Genomic DNA, 18,800 nt, shown 5'->3' with positions numbered 1-18,800 from the left:
GACAGATCTTATTCGGGAATGACCAGGGTCGGAGTATGTATGATTACGAGGCAGCAGAGGCCACGCTTTCTGGGGATGAGTTGGGTGTAAGCATACTCGCCGTATTGCCAGTAGGTGTCCATCAGTGTGGAGGTGCTTCATTGCATGTCTGGAATGTGCAGGATTGTGCCTCAATTTTCATTTGTGCCGAGCAGAATGGTTCCTTTGCCTATGAAACATAAGGAATATGGTGTGAGTTTCTGTATAATTAGGGGTTGCCACTTCCCTTCTATCCAAGTACACGTATCTATCTCAGTGTCCCATATTTCCTGACACAGGCTATCTACAGTGTTATTTAACCCACCCCTACGAGACCTATTTCCCAACATATCATCAAGGTGGATGGCCCTACACTGAAACTCCATATTTGGGGTACAACTGTTGTTAATGAACAGAGTCTCAAATAAGCTCAGGGCCAATCTGGGACCACAGATGGAAGCGGGAGTGGATATGTTTGTGTACTTGTTAGGCGGTTTTGCTATCTCCAAGAATCTTTTTTCAGAAAAGTCTCATAGTCAAACACTATCCTCCCCTATGGTGCCTTTCCTGCGCATACTAGCTAGCTCGGTTTGGATATCGCTAGGCTTGGTGAGAAGGAACAATGCTGTGGGATTGGTCTCGTAGGTCAGATTTTCTACTACCCAGCTGGGCTGTACTCCATTAGGTTGTATCTTGACCCTAATCCTATAGGTAGAAAATGCATTTTGCTTTTTCAAGGGCTATCTCTTGGGATGAGTAAAGCTTCTCTGCGCCTACTGCATGTAGTATTTGTGAATAGACTTAACATGATCCAACTGATGTCCTGGAACCCATCATGGTCATGTGCTGATAACACGTGTTGTGTAAAAAGGCACTGTGTAGTGCATGTGGAATGCGGTGTAAATAGAGAGGACGTGAGAGGGGTCTTACACGAGCACTGTGGTGATTTCTGAATAGGCTCCATTAGACAATGCAGCTTTTTAGAAATGCGTAGACGGGATAGCACCTTATGACAATCTGATAATTTTCACATATGCATTAATACACAACTTTTGGACACTGTGGGATGAATCCAGGGGAGATGTCTGCAACCCACTGGTAATGGGAGTTTGAAAGTTTCAACAGTTCAAAAAAGTTTGTGGTGCAGTTCGTGGACGGTTTGTTATAGAAGGGTTCAGCCACACGTCTGGACTCATGTATCTCTCTCTCCCTTCCACCTTGAGGCCAATAGGTGTGGCGAAGATTACTCGGTAGGATCCTTCAAATTTGGTTTGCTTCCATTTTCTTACAAAGTTTTAAATGCAAACTTCTTGTCCAGGTTGAGGTGTTTGCTATGGTAGCTTGGTGGTGGTGGTGGTAGTGCACTGGGCAATCCGATGGGTGAGTTGGGATTGGTTAGTTCTGACATATAATATGCAATTCATCCCCTAATGCTTTACAGCTAGTCTCAGTGCTTAATTTGGTCCATGCTTTGGATGAGTGTCCTCATCAGCCTACCAGTTACGATCTGGTCTGGTGTGAGATGGTTATCGCAGCTGGGTGTGTTCCTCAGTGCAAAGCAAGCTAGGGGCAAACAATGAAGCCACTTCTTGTTAAGACTGGCACAAAGTTTACTTATTTTATTTTTCACTAGGCCTTTGAGTCTTTCAACTACACCGTTGCTTTGGGGGTGATACACGGAGGTTAGTTTATGTGTAATTCCTAAAAGGGTGCAGATGTAATCGAATATGGAGTTGACAAAATGCTTTGCCATCTGACTGGATGATGTCTAGTAGCCCTCACCTGGGTATTACCTCTGACAAGGAGCATGGCCGCTGCGTTGCCATCGCAGTGCACACAAGGACCAGCATCGACCCACCTGCATCACTCAATCATGTTAATGAAGTCATTGTGTAACGCCCTGAAAGGCCCATAGTCTGGTGATAGCTGAGGACATGACCTTGAGAGTAGGGTTTGGTGAGTATAGCTGACAATCAGACCATCTGTTTAAATACACTGTCACTGTTTCAATAAGGTTGGGAATAAAAGTCGCTCTGAAGTTCTGCTATCATGTTGTCTTTGTGTGTGCTGGTAAGTGTAACTGGGGCAAAGCTATGTAGACTAAGCTCTGCAGCATGACGTGTTTTCCTGTGGATGTGTGCCTGTAAACGAGGTTGTGTGCCGTCTGTGTGCAGCCCCTTGCTACCCATCACTCCTTTTCTTCAGGCAATGCAGTTTCCTGTAACTCCCTCAAGTACAATCCTGTGGTTTTTGTGTAAGGCTTGCCCTGATGGAGTTCCGTCTTTGATGCCTGCTGTAGGGGAGTACCCGTGCTTCCACAACTGTACCATAAGCTTCCTTTTTGCAGATTGGTCAGCTAATGCACAGCCCCAGGATACAAATTCAGGGCCACATGTTTAGGCAGGGCCAGCGTATTGATTAGTAACCCTTAAAGGTCCCAGTGAGCACAGGTGTACCGTCTGACATCAGAAACTCTAGCCTTTTCCACCTTCCTATGCTTGAGTGTACAGTGGTGGTGACATAGGTCGAGTCCAAATAAACTATTACCGTCTTACCTGAGCTTTCGGTGAGAGCTTTGATTAGTGCTGTTAAGTTCTGCTGCCTGTACTGAGAGGTGGGGGAGGAGAGTTAGCTGCGCGGTGACTTGCAGTTTTTCTGAGGGCACATGGCCACAAGCCTTTACTACCACTGCCCCCGTATGCCTCACCGCAGTCCCTTGATTGATCATGGAGGAGGGAACAATGAGCAGTGCTTTACTGTCTAGGATGGGACCATCATATGCCTAGCTGATCCTTGCTTTTTTGGATAACCGCGAACACTTAGGTGTTCTGCATATACTGTCACCTGTGCCCCCATCACAATGAAGGTGCTTTTTTTCCAACAGCAAAGGCGGCTGCTGCCAGTGACTGCTCGCCTAGGAAATTACCCTGCATGACTGAATCTAAGAGTCCGCTGTAGAATGCAAGGGGTTAGTGCCCCAGGGGATATTTTTGTGTCAGGACCGCTGACATGACTCGCCCGTTGCTGTGGCTGAATAAGAAGAATTCCTTCTTACAACTGGGCGTTCGTAACACATGGGAGTGCATGATCTCTGTTTTGAGTTTGCAGAAGGAGGCATGCCTCTCGGGCATCCAGGCTAATTCCTCGTGGCCAGCTTACACCTTTTTCATGACCTTGAGTAAGCAGGCAATGAGCGTGCAGTAGTCAAAGACCCACTGCCCGATGTAGCTGCACAGGCCGAAAAAAACTTTGCGTGCCCTTTCTTAGTTTTGAGGGCGGCATAGCCCTGATGGTATCTACACGCGCCGACGTGATCCGCCGATTGGCCACTGATATCAGCTGACCGAGGTAGCTGACCTCCTGCTGTACATACTGCATCATCCCCTTCTCTACTTTGTACCCTCTATCTGCAAGTGCAGTTAGGAGGGCTATTGTGTCCTGATGCCATAGGTCCTCAGAGGGATTGCATATCAAGATGTCATCAGCATTCTGTATCAGGGTGCTATTTGATTGGAAGTTAGCGAGGTCCTTCATCAGTATTCAATTAAAGATACTGAGGGACTCACAGTACCCTTGTGGTAGTCTCCAGTATAGCAGCTGAACCCCTCGGAAAGTAAACGCGGTCAGGTACTGACCGTCGGTGTGCAGCAGAATGCTAAAGAATGTATTCTTGTTGTTTACCTCAGAGAACTATCAGGCTTCTGTGAGTATGTTGGTTAGTATGATGAGGAGTCTGTCACCACAGGGAATTCCTGGTACACAATATCATTTGGGGGGGGGGGGGATGGGGGGTTAGGTCCTACATCAGCCACTAGAACCCTCTCTTAGTCTTTTTCATTGGGAAGATCGGTGTATTTCAAGGGGAAACCCTCATGTGGAGGACCCCCTGTTTGACTAGTGCTTGGATTGTGGTGGCTATACCCTCATTAGCTTCCTTTGTAGAGCGGGTACTGACGCACCCAGGGTAGGACAGCCCCTTCTTGCAAGGTTATCCTTATTGGTTTGGCAGTACTGATGAGCCCCACATCATAAGGACGCTTTGCCCATAACAGTGGTGGTACTGCTGACAAGTCGTGTTCCTGCCCTGTTATCAATGCCGCTATGATCAACAGAGCCCGGTTCCACAGTTCCACCCTAACCTTATCCAAATTGGCAACGACGATCTGTGAGGCTACTGGACACTCAATGAACAGTTGATTAGTCACCTCCTGTACACTGAAACTGGGCGTGATGAAGATGATACATTGCTACATTGAGTCTGCTTGGTCAGGGGCCAGGAGCACCCCGCATTCGGACAACACCTGAACTGCCTCTAAGCAAAGCAGCACCTCCTCTTGGGTTTTCACATCATGGTGACCTTCTCAGCAGAACTCAAATTCAAGGAGCAGCTATAGCCTATGACCCAGAAGTCCCAGTGCATTAACGAGGATTGTGAAGACTGTTAGTGTAGGCAGTCAGGTTGGTGGGTGCTGCGCTTATTTTTCAGACTGTGCAGTGTTGGTGGGTTAAAGACATGTGTCTTGATGTGGTAACTCCGGGGATTGATCAGGTCATTGTCCCATCTTTTGAAAAATTAATGATCATGTTTAGCTTGGCCATTAAGCCTCTTCCTAAGAGATTAGTCTGGGATATAGCAGCCGACCTTTCACGCAGCTGCCACTTATGTCTAACTCCAGGGGTTTTCTGAAAGGGACCCTCCTAACCATTCCAGAGAATTCCTGCACGTCCATTGAGTCTTTGGATAAGGACATGATCCCTTCTTTTGAACATGATTTTGTTTCCCCTGTGTCTAATAGGAAGCGTTAGGGTGTGTTATTTACCAGCGCTGTCACAATAGGTTCCTCAATGGACCGCTGAGTCCCTGACAGTACGGGACACATGGGTGTATGTGTGTGGGTGTATGTGTGAGGTGTGTGTGTGTGAGGTGTGTGTGTGTGTGTGTGTGAGGTGTGTGTGTGTGAGGTGTGTGTGTGGTGTGTGTGTGAGGTGTGAGGTGTGTGTGGTGTGTGTGAGTGTCTGGTGAGTGTGTGGTGTGTGTGTGTGTGAGTGTGTGGTGTGAGTGTGTGGTGTGAGAGGTGTGTGTGAGAGGTGTGTGTGAGAGGTGTGTGTGAGAGGTGTGTGTGAGAGGTGTGTGTGAGAGGTGTGTGTGAGAGGTGTGTGTGAGAGGTGTGTGTGAGAGGTGTGTGTGGTGTGTCAGTCATCCACTGGTCACGCCTTACCTCGTTCTGTGAGCAAAAGTGGGACTGTGACCCAGTCCTGGCTACCATAGTTCCCTGTACTACTTCCTCGAACCCTGCTCCTATGTGCTTTATTCTTTATGAACCGCTGCGGTGGTACCATCATTGGTGCTGCTAACTTCTGTGTCACTGCAGCCACAGCTGTTCAGAACCGTCTGCCCTCAACTCGAGGATTTTACAGTAACGTCCTGGTCCCATCCCAACCACTTCTTTCCCTCTCTCTCTCTCTCTCTCTCTCTCTCTCTCTTCCCTTCCTGCCATAACTTGCCTTCTTTCCCACCTTCTGAGGCACTGCTGCATGTAGCGGAAATTCCAGTCACAATTTCCCCTCCCCTATCTGATGCAGTCCACTGACATAGCCCTATCGCCTTGCTCAAATGAACCACCCCTAGGCCAGGACCAGACAAATTGGTTCCCCTCTCTAGTCCAATCGGCCACCAAGTTGCAGAATGGGCATGTAAATAATTCCCCCTCGTTTCGCACCACTATCTCCTATGGGGTCAGGCTTTAATTGTCATGCCCTCGGACCAGCGGTACCCACACTCGTTGCCGGGTCCTGGAAGACTAGGAACCCTTTTCTCACCCAGGTTAGTTGTCTCATTGTCCAGAAGTGCTATAAATCTCCCTGTCACTCAGGTGTGTTACCTGGCAATCAGTCTGAGTGCATGTTCTCCACGCCGGTGGGGCAAACGCGACTGGGGGTGGGATATAGGGTCGAACTTCGGGGAATCCTAGCGCTGGACTGGGGTGGTGCTGGGAGAGTCTGAGACGGTTAGTCTGTTATGCCTAGATCTAACTGCTTGTTGTTGAGTAGGGGCTCAGTGTTTGTCAGCGTGATTACTGGGATGCAGGCTCGGGTGAAAAGTGTTTTAGACTGCTCACCGATAATGCTATGTAGCAGAGTTTTAACATTGGCAATTGCTAGGGTTATTCCCGCGGTGTTCTTCTCGAAGCACAAAATCCATTTCCCTGCCCCATACAACAACAGCGGCAATTTGGCTCTTAGCCCTTCCTCATCCATCTAAGCCCATGGCACATAGATGGTCCCTGACGTGCATTTCTGTAGTAGCAAAAATCACAACGGGGCAAAAACCATGTACCCGTGGACTCGGGTAAAAAATAAAAATACAAAACAATGGTCCATACAGGGGAAGAATAAGTGTAAACTCCCACAGCAATGAAGTAAGATCCTATTTCAACTGAATAGAGAAGAAATTCTTTATTGTTAAATAGGTCAAATTATATTTTCTCTTTTGAATCAATGTACCACCGATTCTGTAGTAGTAGTAGCATATTCTTGTTTTTCGGCAACTCCACTGGTTGTCTCTCAACATAGCATTCCCATCGCCTCGGACAATCCTGCATGAAAGGGAAAGGGAAGTTCCACTTGGGATCTCCTCTCCCATGCCGGCTGCAGTCTTCTGCAACCACTATGTCCTAATGTTCGAAGGATCCCTCCTCCAGCCAGGGTCTATCATACTGGACACTGCATGACCCTTAAGTCACCTGCTGGCCCGCTGGACTGAATGGAAAGATCTTCCCTTCCTCTCGAGCTACTATATCCCTCGGGGTTCGTTTACCTGTCCTGCGCTTCTGGGAGGAGCAGCGGACGTCTTTGTTGCTGCTCTCCTCGAGTGCATGCAACGGTTTCATCTTAGTTCTCCTATGGCTAAACTCAGTTTGCACCAGGCTACCTTGATCTCCAATTTCCTGGTCAGCCCTTTCCTTTGTTGGTGCTCTGGTGAGGCTCAGATTGCAGTCAAAAGCCTCTGCCCTAAATCTACCTCGGATTCATCCTCAACTAGCACTCTATACCTATCCCCTGCTCTCCTCAGGTGGAAGGTGTGCTGCTCTACTCGATTGTTGGGCTTCCAGGGTGCACTCTCTCTCCTCTTCTCTCCTCTCTCTCACTTTTCATGCCTTTCTTTTAGATCCCTCAACCTCGCTCTCTGTTGTTTTTCCGGATACCTGAGCGTACCCTGTGGCTCTCCCCTACATCATCGGATCCCAGAGGACTGGGACCCCTCTCCTCACCCCTGCTAGTTTTCTGACGGTCCAGAACTCCTATGAATCTCTCAGTCACTCAGGTGGGCTCCCTGGCACTAGTTGGAGTGCATGTTCTTTGTGCCGCTGAGGCTCTGTGGGCTGAACACGACAGGTGGGGCAAGGGGGTGGGGGGGTCGAAATTCAGGGAGCTCTAGGGCTGGACTGTAGTGGTGCAGGGAGTGTCTGGACCTGTTAGTCTGCCATGTCTAGACCTAACAGCCTGTTGTTCAATAGGGGCCACTTGGGCTCCCTCAACTGGTGCATTGTTGTGTCAATGTGGGGATAGCTGGCATCGGGGAAAGCACCTTCATTCCTGCATATGGTGGTGGAGGTGCAAACGCCTTACTTGCTGATTGCGGGTTAGTGTTATCAGTCTGGACCTCCACACAGATGGCCCAGAATTTGAGTAAAGCTTCTACTCTGTCCTCCTTTTGCCCTGTGTATTTTGTTTGTGTATGTGTTCTTGTGTGTCCAATTATATTGGTGTCAAAGGTTCCCTCTTTTGGCCAGGGGAACGTGTGTGCCTTGGTGTGCGCGTGCCATTCGTGACAAAACTGGTCAAGCTTTTTAGCCTGTGTGGGGAACTTATTTTGCATATGCTTTAGGGGCGATTCCATGATAAATTTGGGCAGTCTTTAGGGGACAGTTACACTTCTAGCTTTTTATGTTTTAGGGGATTATAAGCGTCTATCTTTTCTGTTTTAGATCATTTTATATGTTACCCTGGTAGTGGGGAAATATGTACACAGGATCACTAGTTCTACTCTGCTAGTGGGAAATCTATACAAGGAGATCACCAGATCTAATGAGCTCAACATTATTTACGGATGCATCAGAATAAACATAAGCACAACCATCAATGAATATGAAGGATCACAAACTAGGAAAAAGTGCAATTGTTAATTCAAAACAGTATGAAATTTAGCATCAAAATAGCAAGACTTACTTTGGTATCAAATAGCAATTTGTAACAATCAGCAACGTCTTCATAGCACAATAAGTCAGACCAAACACAACACTTGAACACAATAGCATTAATTTATCAGCATCACAATATCAAAACACCACCATTTCAACTAGCAGGAAAAGGCTGACAAGGTATAGAAAAAAAAAAAGGACAACCTTGTTCAGAAACACCTAGCCCGCTCCCAGCGCTTGCTGGACTAGGTCAGCCTGATAATCTTTTTATCATCTCTGGGCAAAGATAACAATTTATGCTGAGAAAGAAAGGAATAACTTCAACAACCATAGACCCTTCTTGGCCAAACAAGCTATGCCTAACCTCCTTGATCCCAACCGTTCTTATTTCCTAACGTCCAACTTGCACCCTATGTCACACCCAGGGGTTATCCGTACCATCTGTGTCACACCCATCAGTCCAAGCAAACACATTTCTAACTTCTTTCCGATACTAGCAGTGTTAAGAAACCGGTAGCACTGAGAAAACCCATTTAGCCTAGGAAGACCGAGATGTCCTCAGAGCCTATGAGTACAATCTGTGTCACACCCAGTAGTACAAGCGAGACGCACCCCTTAAAACAGAGATGTTGGCTCTATGTCAAACCCAGAGCCTTATACGTACCATCTGTGTCACTCCCAGCGGTCCAAGCGATCAGCAACTCAAACAATATTCACATTTCCTGACAATTAAAAAAAAAAAAGGTGACTTTCGTGGGCTTACATTTTTTCCTAGTTTGCAGTGCACCAAATGTTAGGGGCAAAGGCTCTGATGCAGTCTCTTACCCTTCTGAAGGCAGCATCAGGATGGACCTCCGACTGCAGATTGAGCAGAACTTCCAATCAATTGTGGCATCTGCTCACCTTTCTTGTTCGCATATGTGAATCCGTCCAGGCAGGGTCCCCTTTTGTGGCTGCGGTAGGGTCCAAGGTATCAATCAGCTCCAATATGGCTTGCCAAAATGTTGCTCGAATGAGAATTTACCTTAAAAAGAACAAAAGACAAGAGGCATCTGGCAAAGCAGGAACAGTTTGTTTGATTAAACATTATGGCCGGGAGAGAAGTTACAGAACTGGGGTCTGAGGACTATCTCTCAACTACATTAGTTTGGAGTGATTTTTATACATTTCTCTGAGTAACATTAAGAAATAAAAATAAAAATAAAACATTTCTTTCTTGGTTAATAATGCTAACAGTTGTCATGAAGTCATAAATAAAGGTCCTGATAACAAATACAGGTGGGCGTTTACCTTGCATGGACACAATGTGGGCCTGCCGGTAATGTGTCCAGATGTCCAACCTGAGGGGTGCGTTGTCGCTGCATGTGCGGTGCTCTGACTGGTTACGTGTTCCTAACTACATGTGGCATCTAACTTTATGGTGTTTTTGGGAATGCAGGCACCTCTCTGACCATGTGGGTTTTATTGAGGCCAATCTCCTGGGACTATTGTGGTGTCGCTGCTCCTATCTGTAGAATCTGATCCAAGTTTCCTGTTTGTGTGTTTGCCTGTCAGCTATAGGTTACCCGATCTGTGACCTGTCAGTCAGCATCTTCAGGCCTAGGTCTTAGTGCCTGCCTGATTATGTGCCTTCGTGCCAGGGTTGACGGACAGTTCAAGACATCAGACTTACCAACTGGTCCCAGGACCTTCCTCTCAACCGAGACCTCAACCTGGAGTTGCGTGCCGAGCCGCCATCAACTTTAGGTAACATTCCCTCAAAGCCTTCGGATGCACGGTTCTGCACTCTGAGCACGACTTCGGGTCATGGTTGCGCTCCAAACACCACAAACACACGAGATGCAGATGTGTCACGGATATCGTCCAATGAAAATGCTGTCTTCCTAGAAGAAATCCCTTGACACACCAGAATAAATATATATAAAAAAAAAAAAAAACACTCTACAAGACTAAAAAAAAAAAAAAGACCAGTAAAAAAAAAAAACGGGGGTATTTCTCTTCAGATCAGCGCTCGCTGGCATTGAAAGAAAATGACAGCACACCTGGGTCCTCCATTAAGATTAAACTACCTAATTTCAAATCAGACTGGTTAGTCTGGTTTTTCAGTATGAGGTTATAGCTGCTAGATTTACATGTGTTAAAGTGTAGGCCTGGCCTAACTTTTGTAAATGTAGTAACAAATTATATTTTGTACTGTGACAGCTAAGGCCTGTACATTTAAATTGTTGCTCACCCCCTTGGTAGCTTGGCACGAGCAGTCAGGCTCATCTCAGAAGCAATATGTAAAGCATTTGCACATAACACACAGTAATAAGTGAAAACACTACAAAATGACACCACACCAGTTTTAGAAAAATAGCCAATATTTATCTATATAAAACAAGACCAAATACGATAAAAATCCAACATACAGTAAGAAAAATATGAATTCTGCAAGATTTACTCAAAACTACAGTGCCTTGAAAATCAATAGCTCCACCGGGGGCTATAACGGCGTCGTGATCAACAAAACCAACAGTTCAGGCCGGCCGCGGCGTTGCGGGCCAGCTGCGGTGTCAGGAAGACCCGCAAGCAGTACCTTGGATTTGCAGGGCGTCGTGATCCTCGCGGTGAGCTTCGGAGAGCAACGTCGCTGGCGTCGGTTCCGGAGTTGGTGCAGGAGTCGACAGGCCCTTGAAGTCACGCACCTCGGGGATCGAACTCAGAGCTGATGAAATCGGGTGCGCTGGCGTCGGTGAGACCAGTGCTGCGGTGTGAAGCGGGGCAGTGCAATGTGCGTTGTCCACAGGTCATGGTGCAGGCAGCGTCGTCGTTGTTGCTGAAACGCTGTTGTTGGTAGGCCCAAGCCAGCTGTGCGGGACGGTGCTTCGTGACCCTCACAAGCGGTGTCCACAGGCCACCGTGCAGGCAGGATGCCTGGTGATGACACAGGAGTCGATGATGCTGGCGTCGGTGGACCTGGGCTGCAGTCAGGACGGGACGGTGCTTCGTGTACCTCACGAGCGGTATCCACAGGCCACGGTGCAGGCAGCGGCGCCGGTGTCAGCAGGTGCGGCGGCGCCGGGGATGCCCAGGCTGCGGTGTGAGCAGGCGATGCCAGAGTGCGGGCCCACAGGTCGCGGTGCGAGCAGCGGCTCTGTGAAGTCGTCAGATGACGGCGTCCGTGAGACCAGGGTCGCAGTGCGAAGCGGGGCAATGCAACTCTGTGCAGCGGCGGCAGGTCACAGTGCAGGCCAGCAACGTCATTGGTGGCGTCGCAGTGGTTTCTCCTCTTGAACAGCACAAAACACACAGCTCCCCGTGATGCAGGTCGAGGAACCTGAAGTCTTTGGTGTCCCTGAGACTTCCAACAGGAGGCAAGCTCTACTCCAAGCCCTTGGAGAACTTTCTCAAGCAGGACACACAGCAAAGTTCACCCTTTGCACTCTTTTCAGGCAGAAGTAGCAACTGCAGGCCAGTCCACCAAAGCAACACAGCAAAGGGACAGTACTCCTCCTCCAGCTCTTCAGCTCTTCTCCTTGGCAGAGGTTCCTCTTGATTCCAGAAAGATTCTAAAAATCTGGGTTTTTATTTTGGTCTTCTTCTTATACCCAGTTCTGCCTTTGAAGTTGCAAACTTCAAAGCAAAGTCTCAAGTGTTTGTAAGATCCTTCCTTGTCCAGGACAGGCCCCAGACACTCACCAGGGGGTTGGAGACGGCATTGTGTGAGGGCAGGCACAGTCCTTTCAGGTGTGAGTGACCACTCCTCCACTCCCCTCCAGCACAGATGGCTAATCAAGATATGCAGGCTACACCCCAGCCCCCTTTTGTGTCACTGTCCAGTGGAGGTGTGAACAGCCCAACTGTCAAACTGACCCAGACAGACAATCCACAAACAGGCAGAGTCACAGAATGATATAAGCAAGAAAATGCCTACTTTCTAAAAGTGGTATTTTCAAACAGACAATTTAAAAACCAACTTCACTAAAAGATGAATTTTCAAATTGTGAGTTCAGAGACCCTAAACTCCACATTTGTATCTACTCTCAAAGGGAATCTGCGCTTTAAGGATATTTAAAGGCAGCCCCCATGTTAACCTAAGAGAGAGATAGGCCTTGCACAGTGAAAACCGAATTTGGCAGTATTTCACTGTTAGGACATATAAAACACACTAGTATATGTCCTACCTTAAACATACAAGGCACCCTGCCCATAGGGCTACCTAGGGCCTAACTTAGCGGTGCCTTACATGTAGTAAGAGGGAAGGTTGAGGCCTTGCAAGTGGGTACACTTGCCAAGTCGAATTGGCAGTTTAAAACTGCACACAAGGACACTGCGATGGCAGGTCTGAGTCATGTTTACAGGGCTACTAATGTGAGAGGCACAAGCAGTGCTGCAGGCCCACTAGTAGCATTTGATTTACAGGCCCTGGGCACCTCTAGTGCACTTTACTAGTAAATCAAATATGCCAATCATGGATAAACCAATCAACAGTACAATTTCCATAGGGAGAACTTGCACTTTAGCACTGATTAGCAGTGGTAAAGTGCACAGAGACAATAAACCAGCAAAAACAGACCTAAAAAAATAGGAGGAAGAAGGCAAAATGTTTGGGGGTAACCCTGCAAAAAGGGCCATTTCCAACAATATACATAAAAAATATTTTCAGAAACTGTTTAGGTGCCAAGTCACAAGATTGAACTACTTGTAGGTAAGGGTCAAAGAACTACCTGCTGAGTTATAAGTTATTTTGATTCTACCACTTGAGCTCATGCTGACCACTAGCCTTCACCCACATTTGATCTTCCCATTACCAGTCACCTGTGACGTGTGTCTTAAAAGAAACACCGTAGCAGGCACATGTGTAAACTTGCGTTTGATGATAGTGCAGTACATGCTGCCAACAGTTTCATTATGTTGCTCACTATCACTCTCTCAATGAATTGGTATGTTTTGCCTATTACCACTTTCAAGGTGGCTTCTAAGAACGTATCAGTCTGCTGAAGGCAGAGATAGGATATTTTCACCTTTATCTATCTCAAATTTATGGAGGAGGCAAATGATTTCTCATGTGTTCTAGGCAATGTCTATTGAACTTCCTTTTACTAGCCAGTGTAAGTACCAAAACACAAATGTGACTAAACTCAATGTGTTGTTAATACCCTTGAGGCCGTTATAACCTTAAGTTAATGATCTTTGAATTGATACTGAACCCCAGGGTTCTGAGCAGGTAATGACGCTGAGCAGGGTGTTTAGGTAAATAGAAATAGGTGTCCTTGAGAGTAAATCATGTAGTACCCTCTGAAGCAGTGATATGACATTCGGTAGTGTGTTTATTTTGAAGCTATGTCATGAATTGTTTGAGAGGGCAAAAGTCTAGTACTTGGAGTAACATTTTGTTCATCAAGAAGTGGAAATCGTTCACCTGTCCAAACTTGTGGTAGAGCTTCAACATCATCCGCCAAGGAACTGCAATGCCCTCTGATGATGCTGTGTAGATGGGGTGGAATGCTGGGCGGGGTGATGTGAAATTCTAAGCAGTACCCACTGATCGGAGGTTATATCCTGTCACTCAGGAAGGTATAACCTCAGTTGTCCTCAACAAGTATTTTCAATTGGCATATTTATTAAAACAAAGACTGTCTGCCCAATTCCTGGTTAGCTATTCACCTAAACCCCTAACCTTATCCAGGTGAAAGGTGACTGTGCAAACGGAACGTTCCACTCTGACTACAAAGGAAATAGTTGACACATATATCACTTTTTCATTGTATTACTCATACATGACTAGCCAAAACACAAGAGAAGTACGACATATGTTTTCAATACATTTATTGATACAATCGTAGTCTTGCATAGAGAGAATAAGCTGCAATAATTAGGCAGATGAAACAAAGCAAAATAACAAACATTAGGAACATGGAGAAAAGAATGAACAATACAACTGTGGTGAATGATTTCTAGCTATTCCTCCATGACCCTAAGCCTATACTGAGAGCATAGAGAGTGTACCCTCTGCCTTTGCCTGATCTAAGGGATCAGCCTTAGGCCCCTTATCTGGAGAACAGTCAGGAGTCAGCTGTAGTATGAATGACAATCCATTCAGGAAGCAGGAATATTAGTGAAAGCAGAGCTGCATGTCAAACACAGCATTCGTCCCAAGACGGTTGCGGCTGGAGTGGCCCTTTCAGTTCAGTGCATCGTTTTGTAATCAAAGTGACACTGTGGTAGAGGCACAGCTCTAATGTAATGATATGTCTAAGTGCTGGAAGCTGTCTCCGAACGGGCAACGCAAGCACTAGGATATCATGTACTGTTTTCTATCCTTGGACAGAACATACTGATTACATGCAGAGAAAGGCTAATTAAAACAAGCAACTCATATATTCCTAGAATAATTTCATGCAAACAAAGTGTGTAAAATGTTACTGCTAAAAAGACAATGCAGCTGAAACATGTAACATGTAAAATATGAAACAAAGCTGAAATGGGGAACCAATTTAGGTCCACGAGGGCCTCACTACAAGAGGCGTCTCTTCTGTACTTTCTATGCATCAACCTATTCCACAACTGCTGCCATTAAAGCCCTCTAGTGTATAGTGTCCTGCAGCTGCTGCCATTAAAGCCCCCTCTTGTATAGTGTCCTTGCTTAGAAATTTGTCAAACTACCTTGAAAAGCTGCTGTGGTTGTAAGTGCTGTCTATTTGAGGTCAATGCCCCCCTTGCTGCAGCACTTGTGTAAGGTCACTCAAAGCCCTGCTTCTGGTGATGCTGTGAGATCATCATTGCGCTTATAGTGTCTTTATTTTGTTTGATTTTTTCAAGCATTTCATTTATCGGCAAGCCAAAAAGGATGCCTACAAGATGCTGCTGCACTTTGGGGCGAAAGTCCAACACTCAAAGCCATGCATGATGAACAAGAAGAATACTAGTGTTAACTTTCTAGACCCTGTGTTCACCACATCTACAGTGCATGGTAAAACAGCAACGGAGAGGACATTTCCCTCCCCCAAACGATCTTCAAGGCAATTTATTGGACTGTTTCTAGCAGGTGTTGCAACAAAGTTTCCATCACCTACTAATTTCTGTTATATCTTAATAAGAGTATAAAGTACATGAGGCACTCATTATAACATGAAAAATAATAGTACTCATAAGTCAGTATACATAGGTAATGTTTTGTCATATATTTCTGAAAATTAATAGGATTATTTCCAACATAATCCCCAATTACAGTATCACTGTCCAAATCCAAATAGTAGAATTAATTGATCTGTTGTTCCAAGATTGCTATGATCCAAAGTCCAAGTCCAGATTTCTCTAATCAAAGTTCAATCATATTCTTCAAAAGGTGATATAGCTTATTATTTAAACTTTAGCAGCCACATACAAATTGATAGCCAGTCCAGATTTTCTCAAATCAAGGTTCAATCATATTCTTCAAAGGATGATATAGCTTATTATTTAAATTTTAGCAGCCGCATCCAAATTGATAGCCAACACGTGTTTCGTCCGGGAGTTTCCCAATGACTTCATAGGGCTAAACATATATGTAGATGTGTCCTATATCATAAGTATTCCTTACAAGCAAATCCCAGAATAATTCCGTTAAGCAACTTATCTGCTGATATCAGTTATATCAATCCACCTTCCAATGAGTCAAAACGTGAAGCGCGAGTACGCGTGTGTATCGATGAAGTATTTTTGATATTTTTGTATACTTCATCGATACACACGCGTACTCGCGCTTCACGTTTTGACTCATTGGAAGGTGGATTACTTACATTATCTGATGGTGTTGAGTCACTAGTACTTTGGATGAGCGCCCTCTGTGATGCAGTGTGGTTTAAAAGTAAGTCAGGGGAACCATGCCTTGGAATGGATGATGAATCTTGCAGTGCAGGCTTGAATTTCTTTTTAATTCTCAGTGTCACTAACCGAGAATCCGCTACATCTTTAAAGCTCTAATTTGAGCAAACTAACAAACCTTAACCCCTCAGGGGCCCTCAGCTGCTGTGGCACTCAGGCACCAGGAATGTAACCACCTCGTCCACATACAGGCCCTCGCGGGAAGTGCTAGCGCTCCACATGAGGGTTTCGCACCCACTTCCCATGGGCAGAGATGGACGGAGAATCGCTTCCCCTTACACCCCAACACCCCCCAGTGGTGTCCGATGACGTCAGCGCGCGACCTCATCAGAGGCTGGCCCAACCTCGCTGGAAGCTCAGCTTCCAGCGCGGATGGGAAGAGAAATGCAAATCCCCCGGGATGGGGGTAGGACAAATTGTCTTTAGGCCATTTCTTTCCCCCTGGGGGGAGATAGGCCTATTTTTCTTAGGGCAATCTGTCCCCAAGGGGGGCAGAAACCACTAGACACCCGGGATTTTTCTTTAGGTCAATTTCACTCTAGGGGAGCGACCACTTAAATAAATTGGCTCCCCAGGGGAGCAACCCTTGCCTAAGGCCATTTCTGCTCCCTTGGGGCCAGATTGCCCTATTGCCCTCAAAAGGGGCAGAAACCACTAGGCAACAGGGATTGTTTTTTATTTAAAAAAAAAATTTTTTTACAGAAGGTGAGCGCCCCCTTAGGCAACGATAGCTTCCCTGGGGGGCATATTTATTTTAGGCCATTTCTGCCGCCCTTGGGGGCAGATCGGCCTATTTCTTTTAGGCCGATCTGCCCCCTGGGAGGGGGTCAGAAACCACTTAGGCACCAGGGATTGGTGTGTGTGTGTGTTTTGTTTGTGGGGGGGGGGAGGGCAGCCACTTGGGCAAGGGTTGCTCCCCATGGGGGGCAATTTTAGTAAGGCCCATCAGACAATTTAAAAAAAAAAAGTAAAAACAGGGTGGGGGTACCCACCGCCCCAAATAAATGGGGACAAAGTTGTTCTGCCCACCAGTGGGTAGATGGGGCAATTACCAGGAGAGGGAGTGATGGAGGGGTTTGTGGCAGAGAGCCTACTAGATGCCAGGGCAAAAAAAAATAGTGGGGTGGGGTCTACTAACTAGTATGGCCATGGTTATGCCCCCAACCCCAACTGAAGCGGGTAACAGTCTTTCAGCTCCCCCCCCACACACTATAACATCTTATCCCACAGCAAGCAGGAGGCCATTTGATTATTTTGGGTTTTGGTTTTACATTTGGGCCGTGAGAGCTTGTCTAACTCTCAAAATCCTCCCACTTGGAATGGTGAGGGCTGCACTTTTTGGACTTTGGGATGCTGCCATGTAGAAAAATCTACGAGACCTAGACATCTGAAAACTAAACATCTGGGTGAATCCAGGGTGGTGTGCTTCACATGCACCCCACACCATTTTCTTACCGACAATGCCCTGCAACCCTCCAATTTTGCTTGTAATCACACATTGTTCCCGCATTTTTGTGAAGGAATCTGCAGGAATCCAAAAAATTCCGCATTGCCCAACATGGTCATATCTATAACGATAAAAATTATGCCCACTTGTCAGCTTTAAAGTATATATTTTTTTTTCTCCAAACTGCCCTTTTAGACCCACTTTGGTTCCCCCTCAATTTCAACATGTTTTTGGCTCTTCTCTGTCACAGGCACTTGGCCTTGGCATTTCCTGTCGCGGACACAAGTGAGGTACCATCTGTATCGGGAGACCTGGGTGAATGCAGGGTGGAAAGACATTTGTGGCTCCTATCAGATTCCAGAACTTTCTGTCACAGAAATGTGAGGGAAAGGTGTTCTCTGCCAAATTGAGGTTTGGAAAGGATTCTGGGTAACAGAACCTGGTGAGAGCCCCACAAGGCACCCCATTCTGAATTCCCCTAGGGGTCTAGTTTTAAAAAAAATGTATAAGTTTGCGAGGTTTCCCTAGATGCCGACTGAGCCAAAATCCACAGCTAGACACTTTCCAGAAAACACGTCAGATTTCAATGTAAAAATGTGATGTGTCTATGTTGCGTTTCCTGGCGTGGGCATTAGGCCTACCCACACAAGTAAGGTACCATTTGTATCAGGAGACTTGGGAGAATACAGAATAGAAGAACAAGTGTCATTGCTCCTTGTCTTTCTCTACATTTTTTCCTTCCAAATGTAAGACAGTGTGTGAAAAAAGATGACTATTTGAGAAATGCCCTGTAATTCACATGCTAGTATGGGGACCCCGGAATTCAGAGATGTGCAAATAATCACTGCTTCTCAACACCTTATCTTGTGCCCATTTCGGAAATACAAAGGTTTCCTTGATACCTCTTTTTCACTCTTTAAATGTCACCAAATTAATTGCTGTATACCCAGTATACAATGAAAACCCATCGCAAGGTGCAGCCCTTTATTGGCTCTGGGGACCTAAGGGTCTAGATGAACCTACAAGCCCTATATATATCCCCACAACCAGAAGAGTCCAGCAGACTTAACTAATGGTATACTGCTTTTGAAAATCTGACATCGCTGGAAAAAGTAAAACGTGGAGAGAAATGGCTGTTTTTTCACCTCAATTTCATTTTTTTATATTTTATTTCAGCTGTTATTTTCTGTAGGAAAACCTTGTAGGGTCTACACAATGACCCCATGCTGAATTGAGAATTGTGTCTACTTTTCAGAAATCTTTAGCTGTCCGGGATCCAGCATTGG

The 18,800-nt window shown here is 46.1% G+C and overlaps 1 protein-coding gene and 1 long non-coding RNA gene across 3 annotated transcripts in view; both read right to left on the bottom strand.

Annotated features, from left to right (window-relative positions):
• Positions 1–18,800, bottom strand: part of SORT1 (sortilin 1) — a 484,851-nt gene that overhangs the window by 332,477 nt on the left and 133,574 nt on the right. The window lies entirely within an intron of this gene.
• Positions 125–9,168, bottom strand: LOC138299807 (uncharacterized). Its single transcript, XR_011204836.1, has 3 exons — positions 9,045–9,168; positions 8,884–8,941; positions 125–208 (listed from the first exon to the last, which is right to left on the bottom strand). It is a non-coding gene; the product is annotated as an uncharacterized lncRNA (long non-coding RNA).

This window comes from Pleurodeles waltl, chromosome 6, assembly GCF_031143425.1.
Source record: "Pleurodeles waltl isolate 20211129_DDA chromosome 6, aPleWal1.hap1.20221129, whole genome shotgun sequence".
Classification (NCBI taxonomy): Eukaryota; Metazoa; Chordata; class Amphibia; order Caudata; family Salamandridae; genus Pleurodeles; species Pleurodeles waltl.
This window is presented reverse-complemented; position numbering and strand designations above follow the sequence as displayed.